The sequence below is a fragment of the Pteropus medius genome, unplaced genomic scaffold, assembly GCF_902729225.1.
Source record: "Pteropus medius unplaced genomic scaffold, Ma_sr-lr_union100, whole genome shotgun sequence".
Taxonomy (NCBI): domain Eukaryota; kingdom Metazoa; phylum Chordata; class Mammalia; order Chiroptera; family Pteropodidae; genus Pteropus; species Pteropus medius.
The window spans coordinates 21401778-21417432 of NW_024349519.1; the positions used below are offsets into that span (position 1 = coordinate 21401778).

Genomic DNA, 15655 nt, shown 5'->3' on the forward strand with positions numbered 1-15655 from the left:
TCAGAGTGTCTTGTTTTGTACTTGTATCAGATAGCTAACATTCTAAGCTATCCTTTGAAAGAATTAACTTTTCATGATCTGAAAAATTTTTGGTAATAAAGGCTGTGGAATTTCAAACAGCAGGGTATGTTTTATACTAAAATGCAAATGGATAATTTACAAGGCCAGCATGATATACTGAGTGTCATTTTAAAATAATTAAGTGCTTTAACCAAAAATTATTTAATACAAAGTTAATTGTCTATCAAAGTAAGTAATTTTCTCCCTCTTAGAGAGAAGTTAAACTAAAGTTCGGAGAGGTGACCTAAATTCACACAGTTGTGATTTCAGAGGAAAGATTTAAGTTTATCTCCACCAAACCTTAAAGTCCTGTGCTTTCATGTCTATGGCACTGGTGTCCCGGTCAACTGGCTCTTAAAAGAAAAAAACCCCAAAACCTGCAATTTTCTGTGATGTAAATATTTTCAGTATGGCTACATTCAGACTACCAAAAGTGTCAAACCTCGCACAATTTCTAAGTATTTTGTTGTATACTCTTCTGGGCCAGTCTGAGATACTGCACATCACTGCCACTCTGCCTCTCCAATATACAGAAAACTTTAATGGGGGATAGATGAAAGGTTCTACTAAAACCAAAAATGATATAAAAATATGGATTGTTATCCTTCTTTGACACTGAATTTTATTATGTGATATTGTTAATTATGGAGATCTATCTTAACTTTTATCCAAGTATGATTATTTTCAAAATACTGAAAAATACTTCATTATAATTCTCTTTTATTTGAACTTGAGTGCATGATATGGATCTTAAAAGAAAAAAAATTCTAGCATACTATCATTCTTACCGAATAATGAATTTGATTCTCTTTTCTGCTCTACTGTCAAGGTTATGCTAGGCAAACATCCGACCACAGATAAAGAATTTGCTGAATAATAGAGCAAAACATGTGAGTATTCCTTTGCATGTAGTGATATTCCATGTATTCAATGAAACGATTTTATTCTCACAAGTCTCTCCAGACCCAAGTGGCATATTATCTAATAGCTATTACAAAGACAGGGTATTATTAACGATATATGTTAAATTTGTTTTCTTTTTTACAGATGTCCTCCAAATTATAATTACAAATAATCAATATTAAAATTCCACCGTACGGTCCAATTTGTTCAATTACATGCATGCATATCTTGATGCTAACTCAATTCAATATGTTGAATGGGTGAGTGGACAAATCAGCTTACCTGCTACAGAAGTTTCCTTACTGAGTTATATTCGATTGTTATGTTCTCAAGTCATTAAAAAAAAAAATTCCTGTGCATGTTTTAAAAGCACTATTATTGAAAAAGTGACCATCATGTTCTTGCATGTTTCTCATATAAAGATTCAATTGATAAATTCCTTTTAGAAAAGAGTTGTCTCTTCGAAGGAATTCACGTCCCCATGGATTCAGAACTCTGTCTACTCAGATAGAAATCTTGTTCTCTTCAGTTACTACCTGAGTGACCTTTGGGCAATTTACCTAACTAAGATCTCAGGGCTTCAGTTTCCTTATCTTTAAATGAGGCTCTAATCTTAACTACCCTTTGAGATTTGGCTCAAGGAATATATGTAAATCCCTTAGAGTAGTAAGAAAACATTGCAACTGCTGGCTATTATTTTTTTTTAAAGATTTTGAGATTTATATTTCTCTCATTATTTATATCATTTAATCTTCTAGAAAGTCTGGAGGTAATTTTAATGCTCATTAACAGTAACTGACCAAATTATTATTTGTTTTTTTAATTTATTCATATTTTGCTATTGTATATATATATATCTTTTAATAGCATAAATACATTTATTTACTAACTAAAGGGATGATCTTAATTAAACAACACTCAGAAACAGTTGCATGTAAAATTGATACGGGACATCACTTGTAAAATTTTTAATCTTTTAGCGGGAAACGAAATGGGACATCTCTTACAGAGTTCTTAACCTTTTTAGTAAACCTAGTTAAGTTTTCTTCCTTTCTTTGGGAAAAAGGCCCTCTCACTCAAATCCTGATAATTGCCTGAAACTAGTGACTCAGATCCTCTGGCTATTGATAAAGGTCATAGGCCCATTGTTAGCAGAAATAGTGTTAGGCCAGACAAGGCCCTTAGCATCTAAGAGGGGAGGGGACTTCAGGTCAAAGGCCTTTTTTTTTCTCTTTAAGAAATATATTAACCAAGCCTATTTCCCTTTACTCGCTTAATAGGAAAATCAGTAAAAGAAATTAATAGATGTGTGATTTAAATAACAAGTTTGTATTTTCTTTTCCTTGTTTAGGGACTGAGGTGGCACTTCAGCAGGAAACCCAAGACCCCACCCTGACTGAGACAGAAAGGAAAAGAGCTCCATGAAACCCCAATAGGCAGGGACAATGACCCTTCTCAGTAGGGAGCAGATATGGAAGAAGAGACCTCTAGTCCCTCAACATCCATACTAATAATAAGGGGGTTCATGGCTCTTAGAAAAGAGGCAGGAAAGTTAGGGGGTTTTGGGTCTGCCTGCAAAAACACTGAGGTCATCCTATCCTAGAAGGGGTCTGCTCTAACCCGCCCAGAATTAAGCAAGCCAGACACCATTTTTTAACTCACACAAAGAAACAAGTAAGCAGAATTAGCTACCAGTTTAAGTCAGTCACTCGCACTTGCACAATGAAGACCCCAACAACCTTCAACTCACCTGAGCCTCGTTACCATTATTATAATATGATGCATATGCCCGGAAGTTCATTAATATCATTATAACAGACTGAATTCTGGGAAGGAACATGCACAGAAAGCAAATGATGAATCACTGAGTCCTGCCGATCTTAGTTGTCAATCAAGGAAGCCCTCCCTTCTAAGAAAAGTGACCACCCACAGCAATTAGGGATAAAAACCCCAAAGGCTTTGTTACCAGGCCTTTTGAGCCATGCTTCTCTTGCTCAGGTCTGCTTCACGTCTGGAAGTGTACTTTTCCTTCTAATAAAGCTTTTCCTTTCTATTGTATTTTGGTGTTTTGCTCAATTCTTTGTTTGAGACATCAAGAACCTGGACAATGCGCTGGGAGAGGGTCCCCACTCCAGTAACAAAATATTTATGATAAAGATAATTGAACACAGTAATAATAATAAGAAAAAAGCATGGAGAGATTTGCTCATTGAACTGAGCCTGTTTACCCTCACAAATAATTCCTGTACAGAAGGATGATGGAATTTTTACTCTACAGTTTCATAGACCTGAGTACAGGTAACACTGTTCACAACACATTCTACCACTAATTTCCCAACTTCCAATTTTCTTGTTACTGTGCTTTCCTTCCCATCCCATTCCTAATGTTGAATCAATGCACCATTTATAACTTGCAGACAGTCTGAGTTTTTCTGCCATTAGCTATGATTTGTTCAAACTTCTTGCCCAGGTTACATGAAAACCGCCTTGTTTTCAAATTTCTTTCAGTTTTTATGGAGCGGTTTTTGCTGTCAGAAGTGATGACACAATCTGGTTTGGCCATGGCACCCATGGAAGAGTAATTCCTTCATGTTCTCATTAAAGCCTTTGCTCTCAAGTGCTACTTTCCTACCAGCTGCTGAATGGTGGCCATGGTGGGCGCGGGCGGTGTGTGGGGTCAGCAGAGCAGAAAGCCATATGGGGAGCATGGCCTTTACCACTATATTTCTGTACTATCTGGTTGGTGATATGCCTATATGTGCTTTGATCTTTTATTTCAAGTCTTTTTGAATAACTTGCAGAACATCTGAAGAGTAAATTATTAATAAATACTAAATGGTTCCAGATAGTCTACCTTTTAGTTAATGTATGTGCCTTTTATATATGTTTTGTTTCTTTCTATATTCCTGCTCATCTGAGGTCCCTTCTTGCTATCGTCAATATATTCTACTTAATCTCTCCACCCTTATTTGCGCCCCTGCTTTGGAGAATCCAAATAGTCAGTCATTAGCTGCATTTTTCTCAGGAAAGACTTTTCTGTGAGTTTTTAGTCTTAGTAAACAGCTCAAGTGATGTATATTTTGGTTGCATTTTTTGATAACTTTGGGTAACTATCACCTGATTTAAATGGACAGCTAATTCATCCAAATAAATGAGGTTTTAAGGCCAACTCCATTCATTTACAGCATCTGTGTTGTAGCCACCAGCCCCCAATAGACACACGGACCACCAGAAACTAGTGAGTTATAGGAAACACACTCTTTATTCAGCCAGGGATATGCAGACCCCAAATTAAGCAGCTCTGAAATGCAGAGGTACAGGGTTTTTAAGCTCTAAACCCCATTCTTCATTCTGTTTGAACACACAAGTCTATTTTTCTTCTTTTTACTAACTGTCAACCCACAGGTCGGTTGTGCAAGTGGGGAGTACAGAAGCAGAAAGCTTATCGTTAGAATGTTATATTCCCATGGATGATAACCTATGTTCCCATGGGCGATAGCCAAACAGTAATTTTCTAGCCAGCACATTCCCCACTGGCCTTAGCAAAAATCAATGATTCTTCATGCGGAATTTGCTCATAGCCTCTATTTTGTAATACTAAAAGTTTAATAGAATTGATTGTCTTCTTTATATATGCAAACAAGAAATTGAGGAAACATGGGCCAAAAGTTAACAAGAGGAAGAGGAAGATTAAAGGTCCAGCTACAGCAGATAGAAGGATTGTTAGCCATGGTGACCAATTGAACATCCTATGAAACCAGTTATCTGATTCTAGTCTTTGTTTTCCCCTGGCATCTAAATTTCTCTGTACTAGCAGTAAACTTTCTCTAATTAATCCAGAGTTATTGGCATAGAAGCAACAGGTTTCACCTAGAGCCATACATAATCCATCTTGTTCTAAGAATAATAAATCTAAACCTCTTCTATTTTGGAGGACTACTTCTGCTAGTGAATCGACTTGAAGTTCTAGCCTGCTGATGGTGTCTTTTAAGGTTTTGATATCCTTATCTTTCTGTATTCCAATTTCATGTAATTCATTTTCTCCCTTGATGAGAGCAGTAGTACATACAGCTGCAGAGCCTGCTATTCCGAGTCCTACAAGAAGGAGTATTAAGACTGGTACGGACCATTTCTGTAGACTGTCCTGGTGGAAGAAGTGGAGTCTGCCATCTGGCCCATTGTAAAGGAACACTTGGAGGGAGTACAAAGATCAGGATACAAATACTAGTCTCACTTGAGTTGAAAAGAACAGATGCAGCACAGTGAGTGAACTATCACATGCTAGCCAAGTATTATTTGGAACCTTATAGTATTTACCCCCTGAGGTAGGTACTTCGATAGTACGATTACAGTTATTGAAGTAAGGTGACTGTGCTAACAGTTTGGAATAGTTCTTTGAAATTAGGCAGGTTCCTTTTTCTTATATGTCTCCTAAGGGGAGTTTCCCATTCGCAGCCTTGTGCGCTGCTGAGCTCAGTTAGGTTTAGGGGAGTTCCTACCCCGACATAATAAGGGGGTTTTGGGTTTAGGCACAACCAGCAATCTTGTCCTATGTCTGGGATGATCTTATTCAAGACCTTGTGTACTGTCATTAACATAGTTATTAATGCTCCTTCTGGTTCTGGCTGTGGCTGGTCGAATGCCTGGGGTTAAAGAGGAAAAAAGGAAGAAACAAAGGGTTAGTTAGACTTATGTATGTTTGAATCTTAGTCTTAAGGGCCCATCTTCCTGAGCTGTCCACTATCGTGCTGCCTTCACGTGGGAGTGATGAATCCATGATAGGATGTCGTCTACTTTAACTGCAGTGGGCATCATCAGGTAGACAGTGAGGGGTCCTTTCCATTTGGGTTCTAGTCCTTTGGAAGTGAACTTCCGGATCCACACAGAGTCCCCAGGCTGAAACTGAAGGGGAAGTCCGTCCCCTAGGGCTGAGTGGGCAGCACGAACCCGGGACTAAATCTCCTTCTGTACACTTTGAACGGCTTGTAAAGACTTAAGACAAGGTTATGTAGTTCTGCCTTTTTCTCATCTTCTATTCTAGGTACTAAAGGTTGGGGTTTTCCAAAGAAAATTTCAAATGGGGTGAATCCATTAATATATGGAGTACACCTGGCTTGGAGAAGAGCAAAGGGGAGAAGTTCTACCCGGGTCCCACCAGTTTCTAATCCTAACTTGATTAATGTCTCTTTTAGGGTTCGATTCATTCGCTCTACCTGGCCCAAACTTTTGGGGCCAGTAGGCACAGTGGAGTTTCCATTGCAAATTTAGGTAGCTAGCCAATTGTTGTGATACCTTTGCTATGGAAGCTGGCCCGTCATCCAACCCTAAAGTTCCAGGGAGACCAAATCGAGGGAGAATTTCTTGTAGTATTTTCTTAGTAACCAGTAAGGCAGTCTCTTTCCTGGTAGGGAAGGCCTCTTCCCATTCTGAAAATGTGTCTATAAAAACAAGTAAATATTTGTAGCTTCCCACAGTTGGAGTTATCTCAGTGAAATCTACTTCCCAGTGGTCCCCCGGATAAGTTTCTCTTTCCCTATGCCTAGGTTCTTCTATCTTCCCCTTCTTTGGATTAATTTGGGCACAAGCCAGGCATCGTGAAGCAATCTCCTCTGCAGTTCTTCTCCCTTTTAACAAGTGAAAGTAGGGGTCTAAAGCTTGGAGCATCTTAGTTCACCCTAGGTGTGTGGTCTGGTGTAGTTGGTGGAGGAGAGTCCTTCCAAGGGCCATGAGAGCCCGATTTTTCCATCTGGGGTTGTCTACCACCCCTGTTGGTTCCTAGTGGCTCTCTTATCCTGAAAATATATGTTCTCTTCCACCGTATAGGTTGGAGACGGAGGCAGTTCTGGGTAAGGAACAAAAGTCGGTAGATGTGGTTGGGGTCCCCCTGGCTTTGTGGCCACTGTTCTTGTCTCTGCATTGGCTCGTTGGTTTCCCTCAGCCTCAGGACTATTCCCTTTTTGATGCCCTACAAAGAACAATAGCAAGAGTCTTAGGCATCTATATGGGTTCAAGTAAGGCTAAGATCTCCCCCTTGTTCTTGATGTCCTTCCCAGCTGAAGTCAGAAGCCCTCTTTCCTTGCAGATGGCTCCATGTACATGTGTAGTGGCAAAGGCGTATCGGCTGTCAGTGTATATTGTGACTGCCTTATCCTTTCCCCATCTTAGTGCCTCAGTGAGGGCGATGAGTTCTGCCTTTTGAGCAGAAGTCCTATGGGGAAGAGCCTGTGACCAGATGGTGCCAGTTAGAGTTATGACCACTGCCCCAGCATACCTCCTTCCTTCCTGCATGAAGCTGCTCCCGTCTGTGAATAGAACTTCATCGGCCTCAGGCAGAGGGGAGTCTCTTAGGTCTGGCCGCGAGGAACACACAGCATCAGTGAAATTTATGCAGTCATGAACGGGGGTCTCGGGGTCTGGGTCTGGCAACAGATTGGCTGGGTTGATGACAGTAGCTTTGGATTTTAGCCATACATTTGGGGTCATCCGGTGCCTCCCTGTTGTTGAACACCTTCTGGGCTATCTCAACAAGTTGGGACAGGTTCATCCCTGCAAAACCTTCTAATTTTTGCAATTTACACTGGATATCAGGGGCTGCCTGAGTAGCAAAGGCTATATTAATTGCCTGCTGGTTCTCAGGGGCCTCAGGATCAATGGGGTTGTATACCTGGTACGCTTCGTTCAAGAAATGCTCTAGGGGATTCCTGAGGTCCCTGTATAACTTCAGTTACCTTAGAAAGATTAGTTGGCTGACGAGCAGCCATCCTAATTCCCCCAATTAGAAGCTGGTGGTACCGATCTAATGCTGTTCTCCCTGCCTGAGAATTGTGTCCCCAGTCTGGGCAGGTGGAGGGAAATTCCTCCTCAATCTGTTCCCATGCTTCCTCAACTCTCCTCCCTCCTGCAGCTATCTTTTGTGTTTCAGTCTGAATGTGTCCTCAGTGAAGGGGGTAATTAAAAGCTGTTGGCAATCGTCCCAGGTGAGGCAGTGAGTCTGAAAGACACTTTCTAAGAGTTCTATTAATGCCTGGGGTTTCTCAGAGAAAGGCGGATTCTGTGCCTTCCAGTTGTACAGGTCACTAGTCGAGAAAGGCACGTAAACCATAAAGGGTCTGTCTGTGTGATGCCCCTGGGGTGGTGCTTCTCGCAAGGGGAAGATGGCTGGGGTGGTGGTATTGGCTGGTGCTCCGCCTCGAGCGGGAGCAGGAGGCCCATAGGGGTTACCTGCCCGTGACTGAGGAGGTGACGCGGTGCTATTTGGCCTCTGTTGTCCTGGATTATAGGGTGGAGAAGGTCACTGTCCTCCAGTGGAGGACTGAGGGACTGGGCTATCTTGGAGATTCAGTTGCTGCATGTTTCAGGGGGCCCACAACTAAGACTCATGCCCCTAGAGAAAGGGCATACCGACGGAGCCAAGGAGAGGGTGTCTGAACAAGGTTTAACCATTAATTGATGTAGGGAAACTGATTGGGATGTCCTGGGTCTCCCAGGACAACCTTCCAAACACTCCTCACTAAACCCCTGTCAAAAGAACCCTCCAGAGACTAGTTTACATCAAAAGACAGCCACTCAACTTTACACAATGTTTTTAGTCTGCCTGGAGAAAACTTTATGCCATAGTCAGCTCCTTCTACAAACCCTTCTTTGAAATGTTGCAGGAGACAACCCAAGGGTGTCTTCTGTGAACTCAGGCTTCCCCTCATCGCTTGCACAGAAAACACAAAATAGACACTCAGACAAGAACAATCAATTACTGGGGTGTAGGTGGACCCAGAGAAGTCTGCCACCTACAACCTAGACAAGACCAGAGACAAAAAACAGAACCCGACAACAGGGCACAGGAGGCAGCGTCCCAAGGCCTGGCCATGGTCCGGGAGATATGACTGTGTCCAGTCTCTCCATGGACCCCCACTGACTGGTCAACAGAAACAGGAAGGTACCTTTTATCCAGACACTGAGGCCTTGGAGATTCCAGATTCCCGTTGGGACCAGGAACAAAGAGCGTGTCCTAAAGGTTGCATCCTTGATGATTGTACTGACCCGTCACAGCATTCAAGGGCCCTGGAATATCTGAGGTTGGCCACCCCTTTGAATCCATAACAGAGACAACAACCGCTTCGGAGGCGAGTCCAGTCTTAGATCCCAGGGGCACTCTCTGAGATCTCTCTGGGGCCTCCAAATGTTGTAGCCGCCAGCCCGGAAAGACACACGGATCACCAGGAATCAGTGAGTCATAGGAATCACACTCTTTATTCAGCCAGCTGGGTCTGCCAGGGGTACGCAGACCCCAAATTAAGCAGCCCTGAAATGTAGAGGTACAGGGTTTTTAAGCCCTAAATCCCATTCCTCATTCTGTCTTAAACACAAAGATCTATTTTTCTCCTATTCACTACCTGTCAACCCACGGGTCGGTTGTGCAAGCGGGGGTACAGAAGCAGAAAGCTTATCGTTAGAATGTTATGTTTCCATGGGTGATAGCCTATGTTCCCATGGGCGATAGCCAAGCAGTAATTTTCCAGACAGCTCATTAAGATCTACCTCATACCCATTTTGTGGGGTAATTGCAAAGATTAAATGATTTAATATATAAAGCACTTAAAATAGAACATGACACCTGGTTGCCACTATGAGTTTTACTTCTCATTTAAATATGTAATATTTATGCCTATATATCCATCATATATATTATACTTCCTGCATACATATATACATAGATACATACATAAATATAAACATTTCACTGTATTTCCCTTATACATTGCTACTTATTTCATATACTTATATATGCATTATAGACGTTTAAATGATAAATTATTTTCAAGATATGAGTGTGACCCTCACACGAATATAAAAAAAAGTCAAATATTTTATTTGACATTTCAATTAATGACAAAACCAACAAGACTCAAAAGAAGAATTAAAACACATATGCATACACAGGGCATCAGGAATAATGAAATAAATTTACTTACTGATCTGTACACATATATGTAAATATATATGTATATATGTAGATATATGAAAATGTATCTACCATATATTGCTATATATGGTATAGCAGTATATGGTACGTTATTATATATTAATAATTTTAATTCTTTTGCATTTTGCTATGTATTGCATACATTATCCCATTATACTTGGTCTTTGCATGCTTATAAACCTTATTTTTAATTTTTTCTCATTTTGTGTAAAATAATTTTTGAGTTTTAGGTCTTAGAGAACTTATCTTTATTCTAAGTTGATTCCCTGCAGCGAAGTTCATTCATTGTCATGATTCCGTTTAAGCATCTAATAGTACTTCTATTTACAAATTTACCTGCTCTGTTTTCCCCCTTCTAATCCATGAGATCTTTTGTATTGTTTCTCTGTGCTAACATTTGCATTTGTGAAAGACATTTGCTTTTTCTACAATTTTTCCTGTTTCATACATAAAATCCTTGCAGCTACTTCTCTGCTCTTAGATTATATTAAAATACGAAATTATCTTTTTGTTTTTCTTTTTGTTTTTTGTACAGTGTATACCCTATACTTTTGTTAAACCCCTTCATCACAGATCCAATGGCCACTTTCATTTAGCTTTAGGATTTTCTCTCTTTACCCATAGTCTTCTTCAACTTTCATGCAAAATCTCTTTTGGTAACACAAAGACAGTGTCTTTTTTGTACTTCTTACTCTATTTCTAGTGATATTTGAAAGATATCTTATCAAGAGTTTTATTACTCATTATCATTGCTTTAATTATGTATTCCTATAATTCTTTTGTGAATGTGATTAAGTATCCTCTTTTCTCATTATTGTTCCTGGTACAACTTCTAAAATCTGCATCAGCTGATTGCTTTCTTCATCATTACACTTTAAAATCACCTCTTGACTATGTTCATCCCTCACTGAAATTAGTTCAAAGTCCCCTCCTTGGATTAATGACCCCTCCTAGCACTCTGCTGTGCTCTCCTTTTCTTGAGAGATAAATAGATAAGTAGCCCATTCCATAATCATCAAATCATGAGATTAGAAGATAATGCTGGAGGTTATTTAGAGTTGATCCCCTAGATTCCTGATGGAGAGAGGATACTGAAACTTGCCTGGTCTGATGGTTATCTCTTCAGAAGGAGATCTGGGAACATCTTAAGAGAATACAGTTATTTTTATGCTGTGATGCAGAGTTACTAAAAGTGAAGGTTCAATTAACAGCTACAAATTCAAGTAAGTTTAAATCACATTACTGCCAATTATCCTTTGCTGATACGTGCCAAAGGGGAATATTAACCAGTAAATTAGCATGTTCAATGTTTCATCCTTATACAAATCAGATTCAAGCAAGATGTCTCTTACAAGGAGAAACAAAGCATGTATCCTTTGCTAACTTTGTAAGACAAGAGATTCAATGAGGTACCAGTGTTTGGACAAAAAGTAATTCATCTTTTAAATAATTTCGTGTTTGTTTACTGATAATATTTAACTGCTTGCTAAGTGGAGAGTATTTCCAGAGTTGACACTTACAAGTTTTCTACAAACTTACTTATCTGTCTTATAACCAACAATAACTTTATTTACGTGTGACTTACTAAATGAACTGGAGAGCCCCACTAGTTTAACCATTTCCTTTTTTTGGGGGTAGTCTCATGCTGAAATTGAATGGTAGGTAAAAACGATTCAGGGAGAAGCATCAAAATTTTGCAGCATAGTAATCAATAATACAAACATTCTTAGGGCTGCTTATTAATACTAAACATTTACTTACCCTTTCTTCTCTTGGTGAAATATGTAACATCCTCTATTCACATATCACTGTTGCAAGCACAATTGAAATATCACTTTTTCCAGGAAATTTTCTCTGATTCTCTCAATTTGGTTTGGAACATTCCTCTGCACCATCACTCTACCTAATACATGAATACCTGGAATGATTTGTCTATGAATCAGTCTGCCATGCTGGGTATGTAATATTTTGTACCTGGAACAATTCTGTAGCCCCTGTAGCCTTGATGATTGACACTGAATCTAACATTTAGTAAATGAAATTCTAACCCACTCCCTACTATTATTTTGGTTAAAATAACATCAGACTTTTAAAGAAAAATAATATTGGGTATTTTATAAAGAGGTTTAACAAACTCATAGGGCATATGAAATACAAAAACCAAAACAGAACCAATAAACAAAAATACATTTCCAAGAGAAGATTCTTGGAAGACCTTCATAGAGAGAGGCTTAGGGAAACCTGATTCTCTGGTGAAGATTGTAGCAAGGGAAATATGGGATTCAGGAACAGAGTTTAGGGTATCAAGACTATATTTTGATCCTGGAAGTTAACAGGGCTAGGGGCATATAGATATGCTGATTGGTCAGATCTTATTGACTGGGAAAGGGATGTGGCAATCTGTTCATGTCTGGGCCCTTATTTTTCCATCCGGAGGAAGCAGGGCTGAGATTTGACTGATGATTCTATTGGAAATTTCAGTGCTCTGCAACAAGCACCTTTCACAATGGCAGGTTATACATCTTTGCTAATGCTTCCCCTCTTTTCTCCTTGAATTCACTTAGTAACCTGGTCTTGGTAACTTGTCTTTTATCCAGTTTACCAATTTGAACTCTTCTTGTTGCCACTCTGTGAGAAGTAAATTTCAGGGATAGCATGATTGTGAAATGACCCTTGAAAATCGAAACTGCAATTATAAAGGAATTAAGTGAAGCTCACTAAGAACAAACATTACTCAGGGGTAGGGGTGGGGGCGGGGGGAGCTGCAATAAGAAAATAAGCAAACAAATAAAAACCTGAACAATCAACAAAAAATAATCTGAAATAAATGGCTAAGTACTTATGCAAGTGAAAACAGGATGAAATTCAAAATCTGACTCTAGTGCTTGGTCCTAATCTAAAAATGTGTGAAATTGTAATCAATGGACAAGAGAGAAGCAATTCTGAGAAAGATATTAGAGTCCAACGTAAAAGGAATGCAAAGGATTTAAGAGGTTTAATAACAATATCATAGCGATGTTTAAAGGACTGAATCAATTTGAAATAGTTTACCTGTGAAGAGATGATTAAGGAAAGGCTTCCAGGAATCTAGTCTGGAAAATAATACAATTATAGAACAATATGAGGCTATGAGCAATGATTACTAAATTGTAAGGTTTGGACTAATCATTGAGTATCATTTCAGAGAATAGGTTCAATCAGTTTGGAGCAAGTGAAAAAATTTATTTAGAAAAATTGAGATTTAATCTGATTTTTTGTTTTTTAGGATGTATATGATTTATAGGTCATGGAGTGTGGGTTATATTGGTATATTCCACATAAGAAATAACAAGAATAAATTTAAATATATTTAATTTGGCATAATGTAATTTGATTTTATAAGAAAAGATTTCCAAGTAAAAGGTTTCAAGATTTTGGAATATATTGCTGAGAATAGCTTTCTCTCTCTCTCTCTCTCTCTCTCTCTCTCTCTCTCTATATATATATATATATATATCTATATATATATAGATATATATATATCTCTCTCTCTCTCTCTATATATATATATGCCATATATATGCCATCATGGATGGAAGCAAGAAGAAGTTCATTTTTTCTTCCTTGCTACACTCTCATTTTTATCAGGGTTTTGATTACCCCTGATTAAGTGAAAAGCTGTATTTCACGAAGCATTTTATATTTTTGAAAATAATTTTTAATAAAATGCATAGCCATACAAATGTTCAAATTTCATGTACAGATTACAAGTTTTTGACGTAAAATAAGGATGAAAGTCTTCTAAAAGAATTATCCATATCTTGACTGTATCATAGGCTCTCTCTTTTAATTAAGAAGCTCACCAGGCACTTTTTAATACTATCCCCTAACTAGGTCCCTTATGTCTCTGAATTGCTTCTATTGCGAGTGAGGGGAATCACTTAATACAAGTTTATTAGACAACTGAGCAGGTTGAAAATCCCCCACTAGACCTTTCAATAAGATTTAATCAACCAGGTAAGACCCTGATGAGGCTGGCAATTAGACTTACTGCATTTTTAAAATGGGGATGCTGAGTTTCAAAATATTAAAATTCTATTTCAATAGAATGATAACAAAATCAGAGGTGCTGTTGCAGCCACAAATCAGACTCTGCATTTCCCCCACCCTTGCAGCTCATTACAGTGCTTTGTTGAATTAACAAGTATTAATTTGCCTTCAAATTGCCACTAAGAATTTTGCTTGATTCAATATTGCCACGTGAATGGGAAAAATAGTTGGAATACTTATAGATGCTATGCTGAAAATACTTAAACTCAGTTTTTTTAACCTCTGTATATCTGAACTGATTTAACATTTCTTTTTAATTTAGTTTACATATATGTCTATATAAATGTATAAGTAGAAATAAATGAATACATGATAATTCTTGAGATGCAGTAAAAATGCAAAATGTATCAAAATTTATATTGTAAAAATTTTCTTCATTCATTAGGTTTTTTAAGTGGCAAGTATGAGGGCAAATGCAAATTAAAATAACAGGCTTAATTTTCCCTGTTGAAAGTAAGAGAAGAGAATTTCCCTGTTCTTAAAGCATTTACTTTGGAAAACTTTTAATTATAAGTTCTTTCTGCCTCTTTAAAATGTATTAAATATTTTTAAAAGCTAAATAAGCTTCTGGCCAGCTTTATGACCCAGGGTTGTTTTCTCAAAGACCCAGGAACCATTTCTTTAGATGTAATTATGAAGGAAGAAAGTGCCCCTCACTCCCAGTGTTTGTGGGAAAATGGGAGCCTTACTTCATGGATACATCACTCCAAGTTGCAAAACTACCCCTATTCATGAAGGTATTAGAAGTTTATTTTCCTTTAGATAAAGCCAATTAGTTAACACAGATGGTCACTCTTGTTACATGGGTAGGTGGTGAACCATGTGTGACATGAACTATGAGTGACATATGGAGCCGTCACCTTCTCACTTGAGGACTCGTTATTGTTGATCTTGAGAACACATATGTAATGGGTTGTATCTGCTTGGCTGTATAAAAAGTGAGATTTCTTTCTTTGCAATCTCACTGAACTGTGTGACATGCGTCACATTCTGGTTTAATACTAATTCAATAATAAAATTGGCTTCTTTCTCTTCTATTTCTGTGGAAGATTTTTTGGAATTGGGAGGAGATTTTGTGTTCTAATTCTACTTCCCCCACATAAGCAACCTTTGTGGTTTTCTAATAGAGAAAGGGGATGTACTTAAAATACAGCCAAAAATTCTCCCAGATGACTGGATACTTTGAGTTAAAAAACCAACAAAATATGACCATTAAATCTGGGCAGGCCAGTTTTCTACCTTAACACGTAAAGTAGGAAATTATCTAAATATCAGTATGATTTTTCAAGCACATCAGACAGCCCTGTTCTTTATCTACGTTGTCCTCAAATGGAATCTTTATCAGTTATGTAATACGGCTAGATAAACTATGCACATACAGGCAGATAATATTAAATGCATTTTGTTTTAAATATTTTTTAAATAAAATCTTTATTGTAGTATGACATATAAAAATATACAAAATGTAAATGTACAACCCCAAGAATTATCAGAGCTAAACAAATGTAGCTACATCTCAGGTCAAGAAATAAAACTGCTCAAACCTCAAACCAGCAACCCTGGTACCCTCTACCAGAACAAGGTGCTCCTCCCTTCCCATTTCTGACTCTCATAACATAGAAA

The 15655-nt window shown here is 38.3% G+C and overlaps 1 pseudogene; it reads right to left on the reverse strand.

The window, feature by feature from the left end:
* Positions 1-3230: 3230 nt before the first annotated feature.
* Positions 3231-3616, reverse strand: LOC120618572 (fatty acid-binding protein 5-like; annotated as a pseudogene).
* Between the last annotated feature and the right edge of the window lie 12039 nt (positions 3617-15655).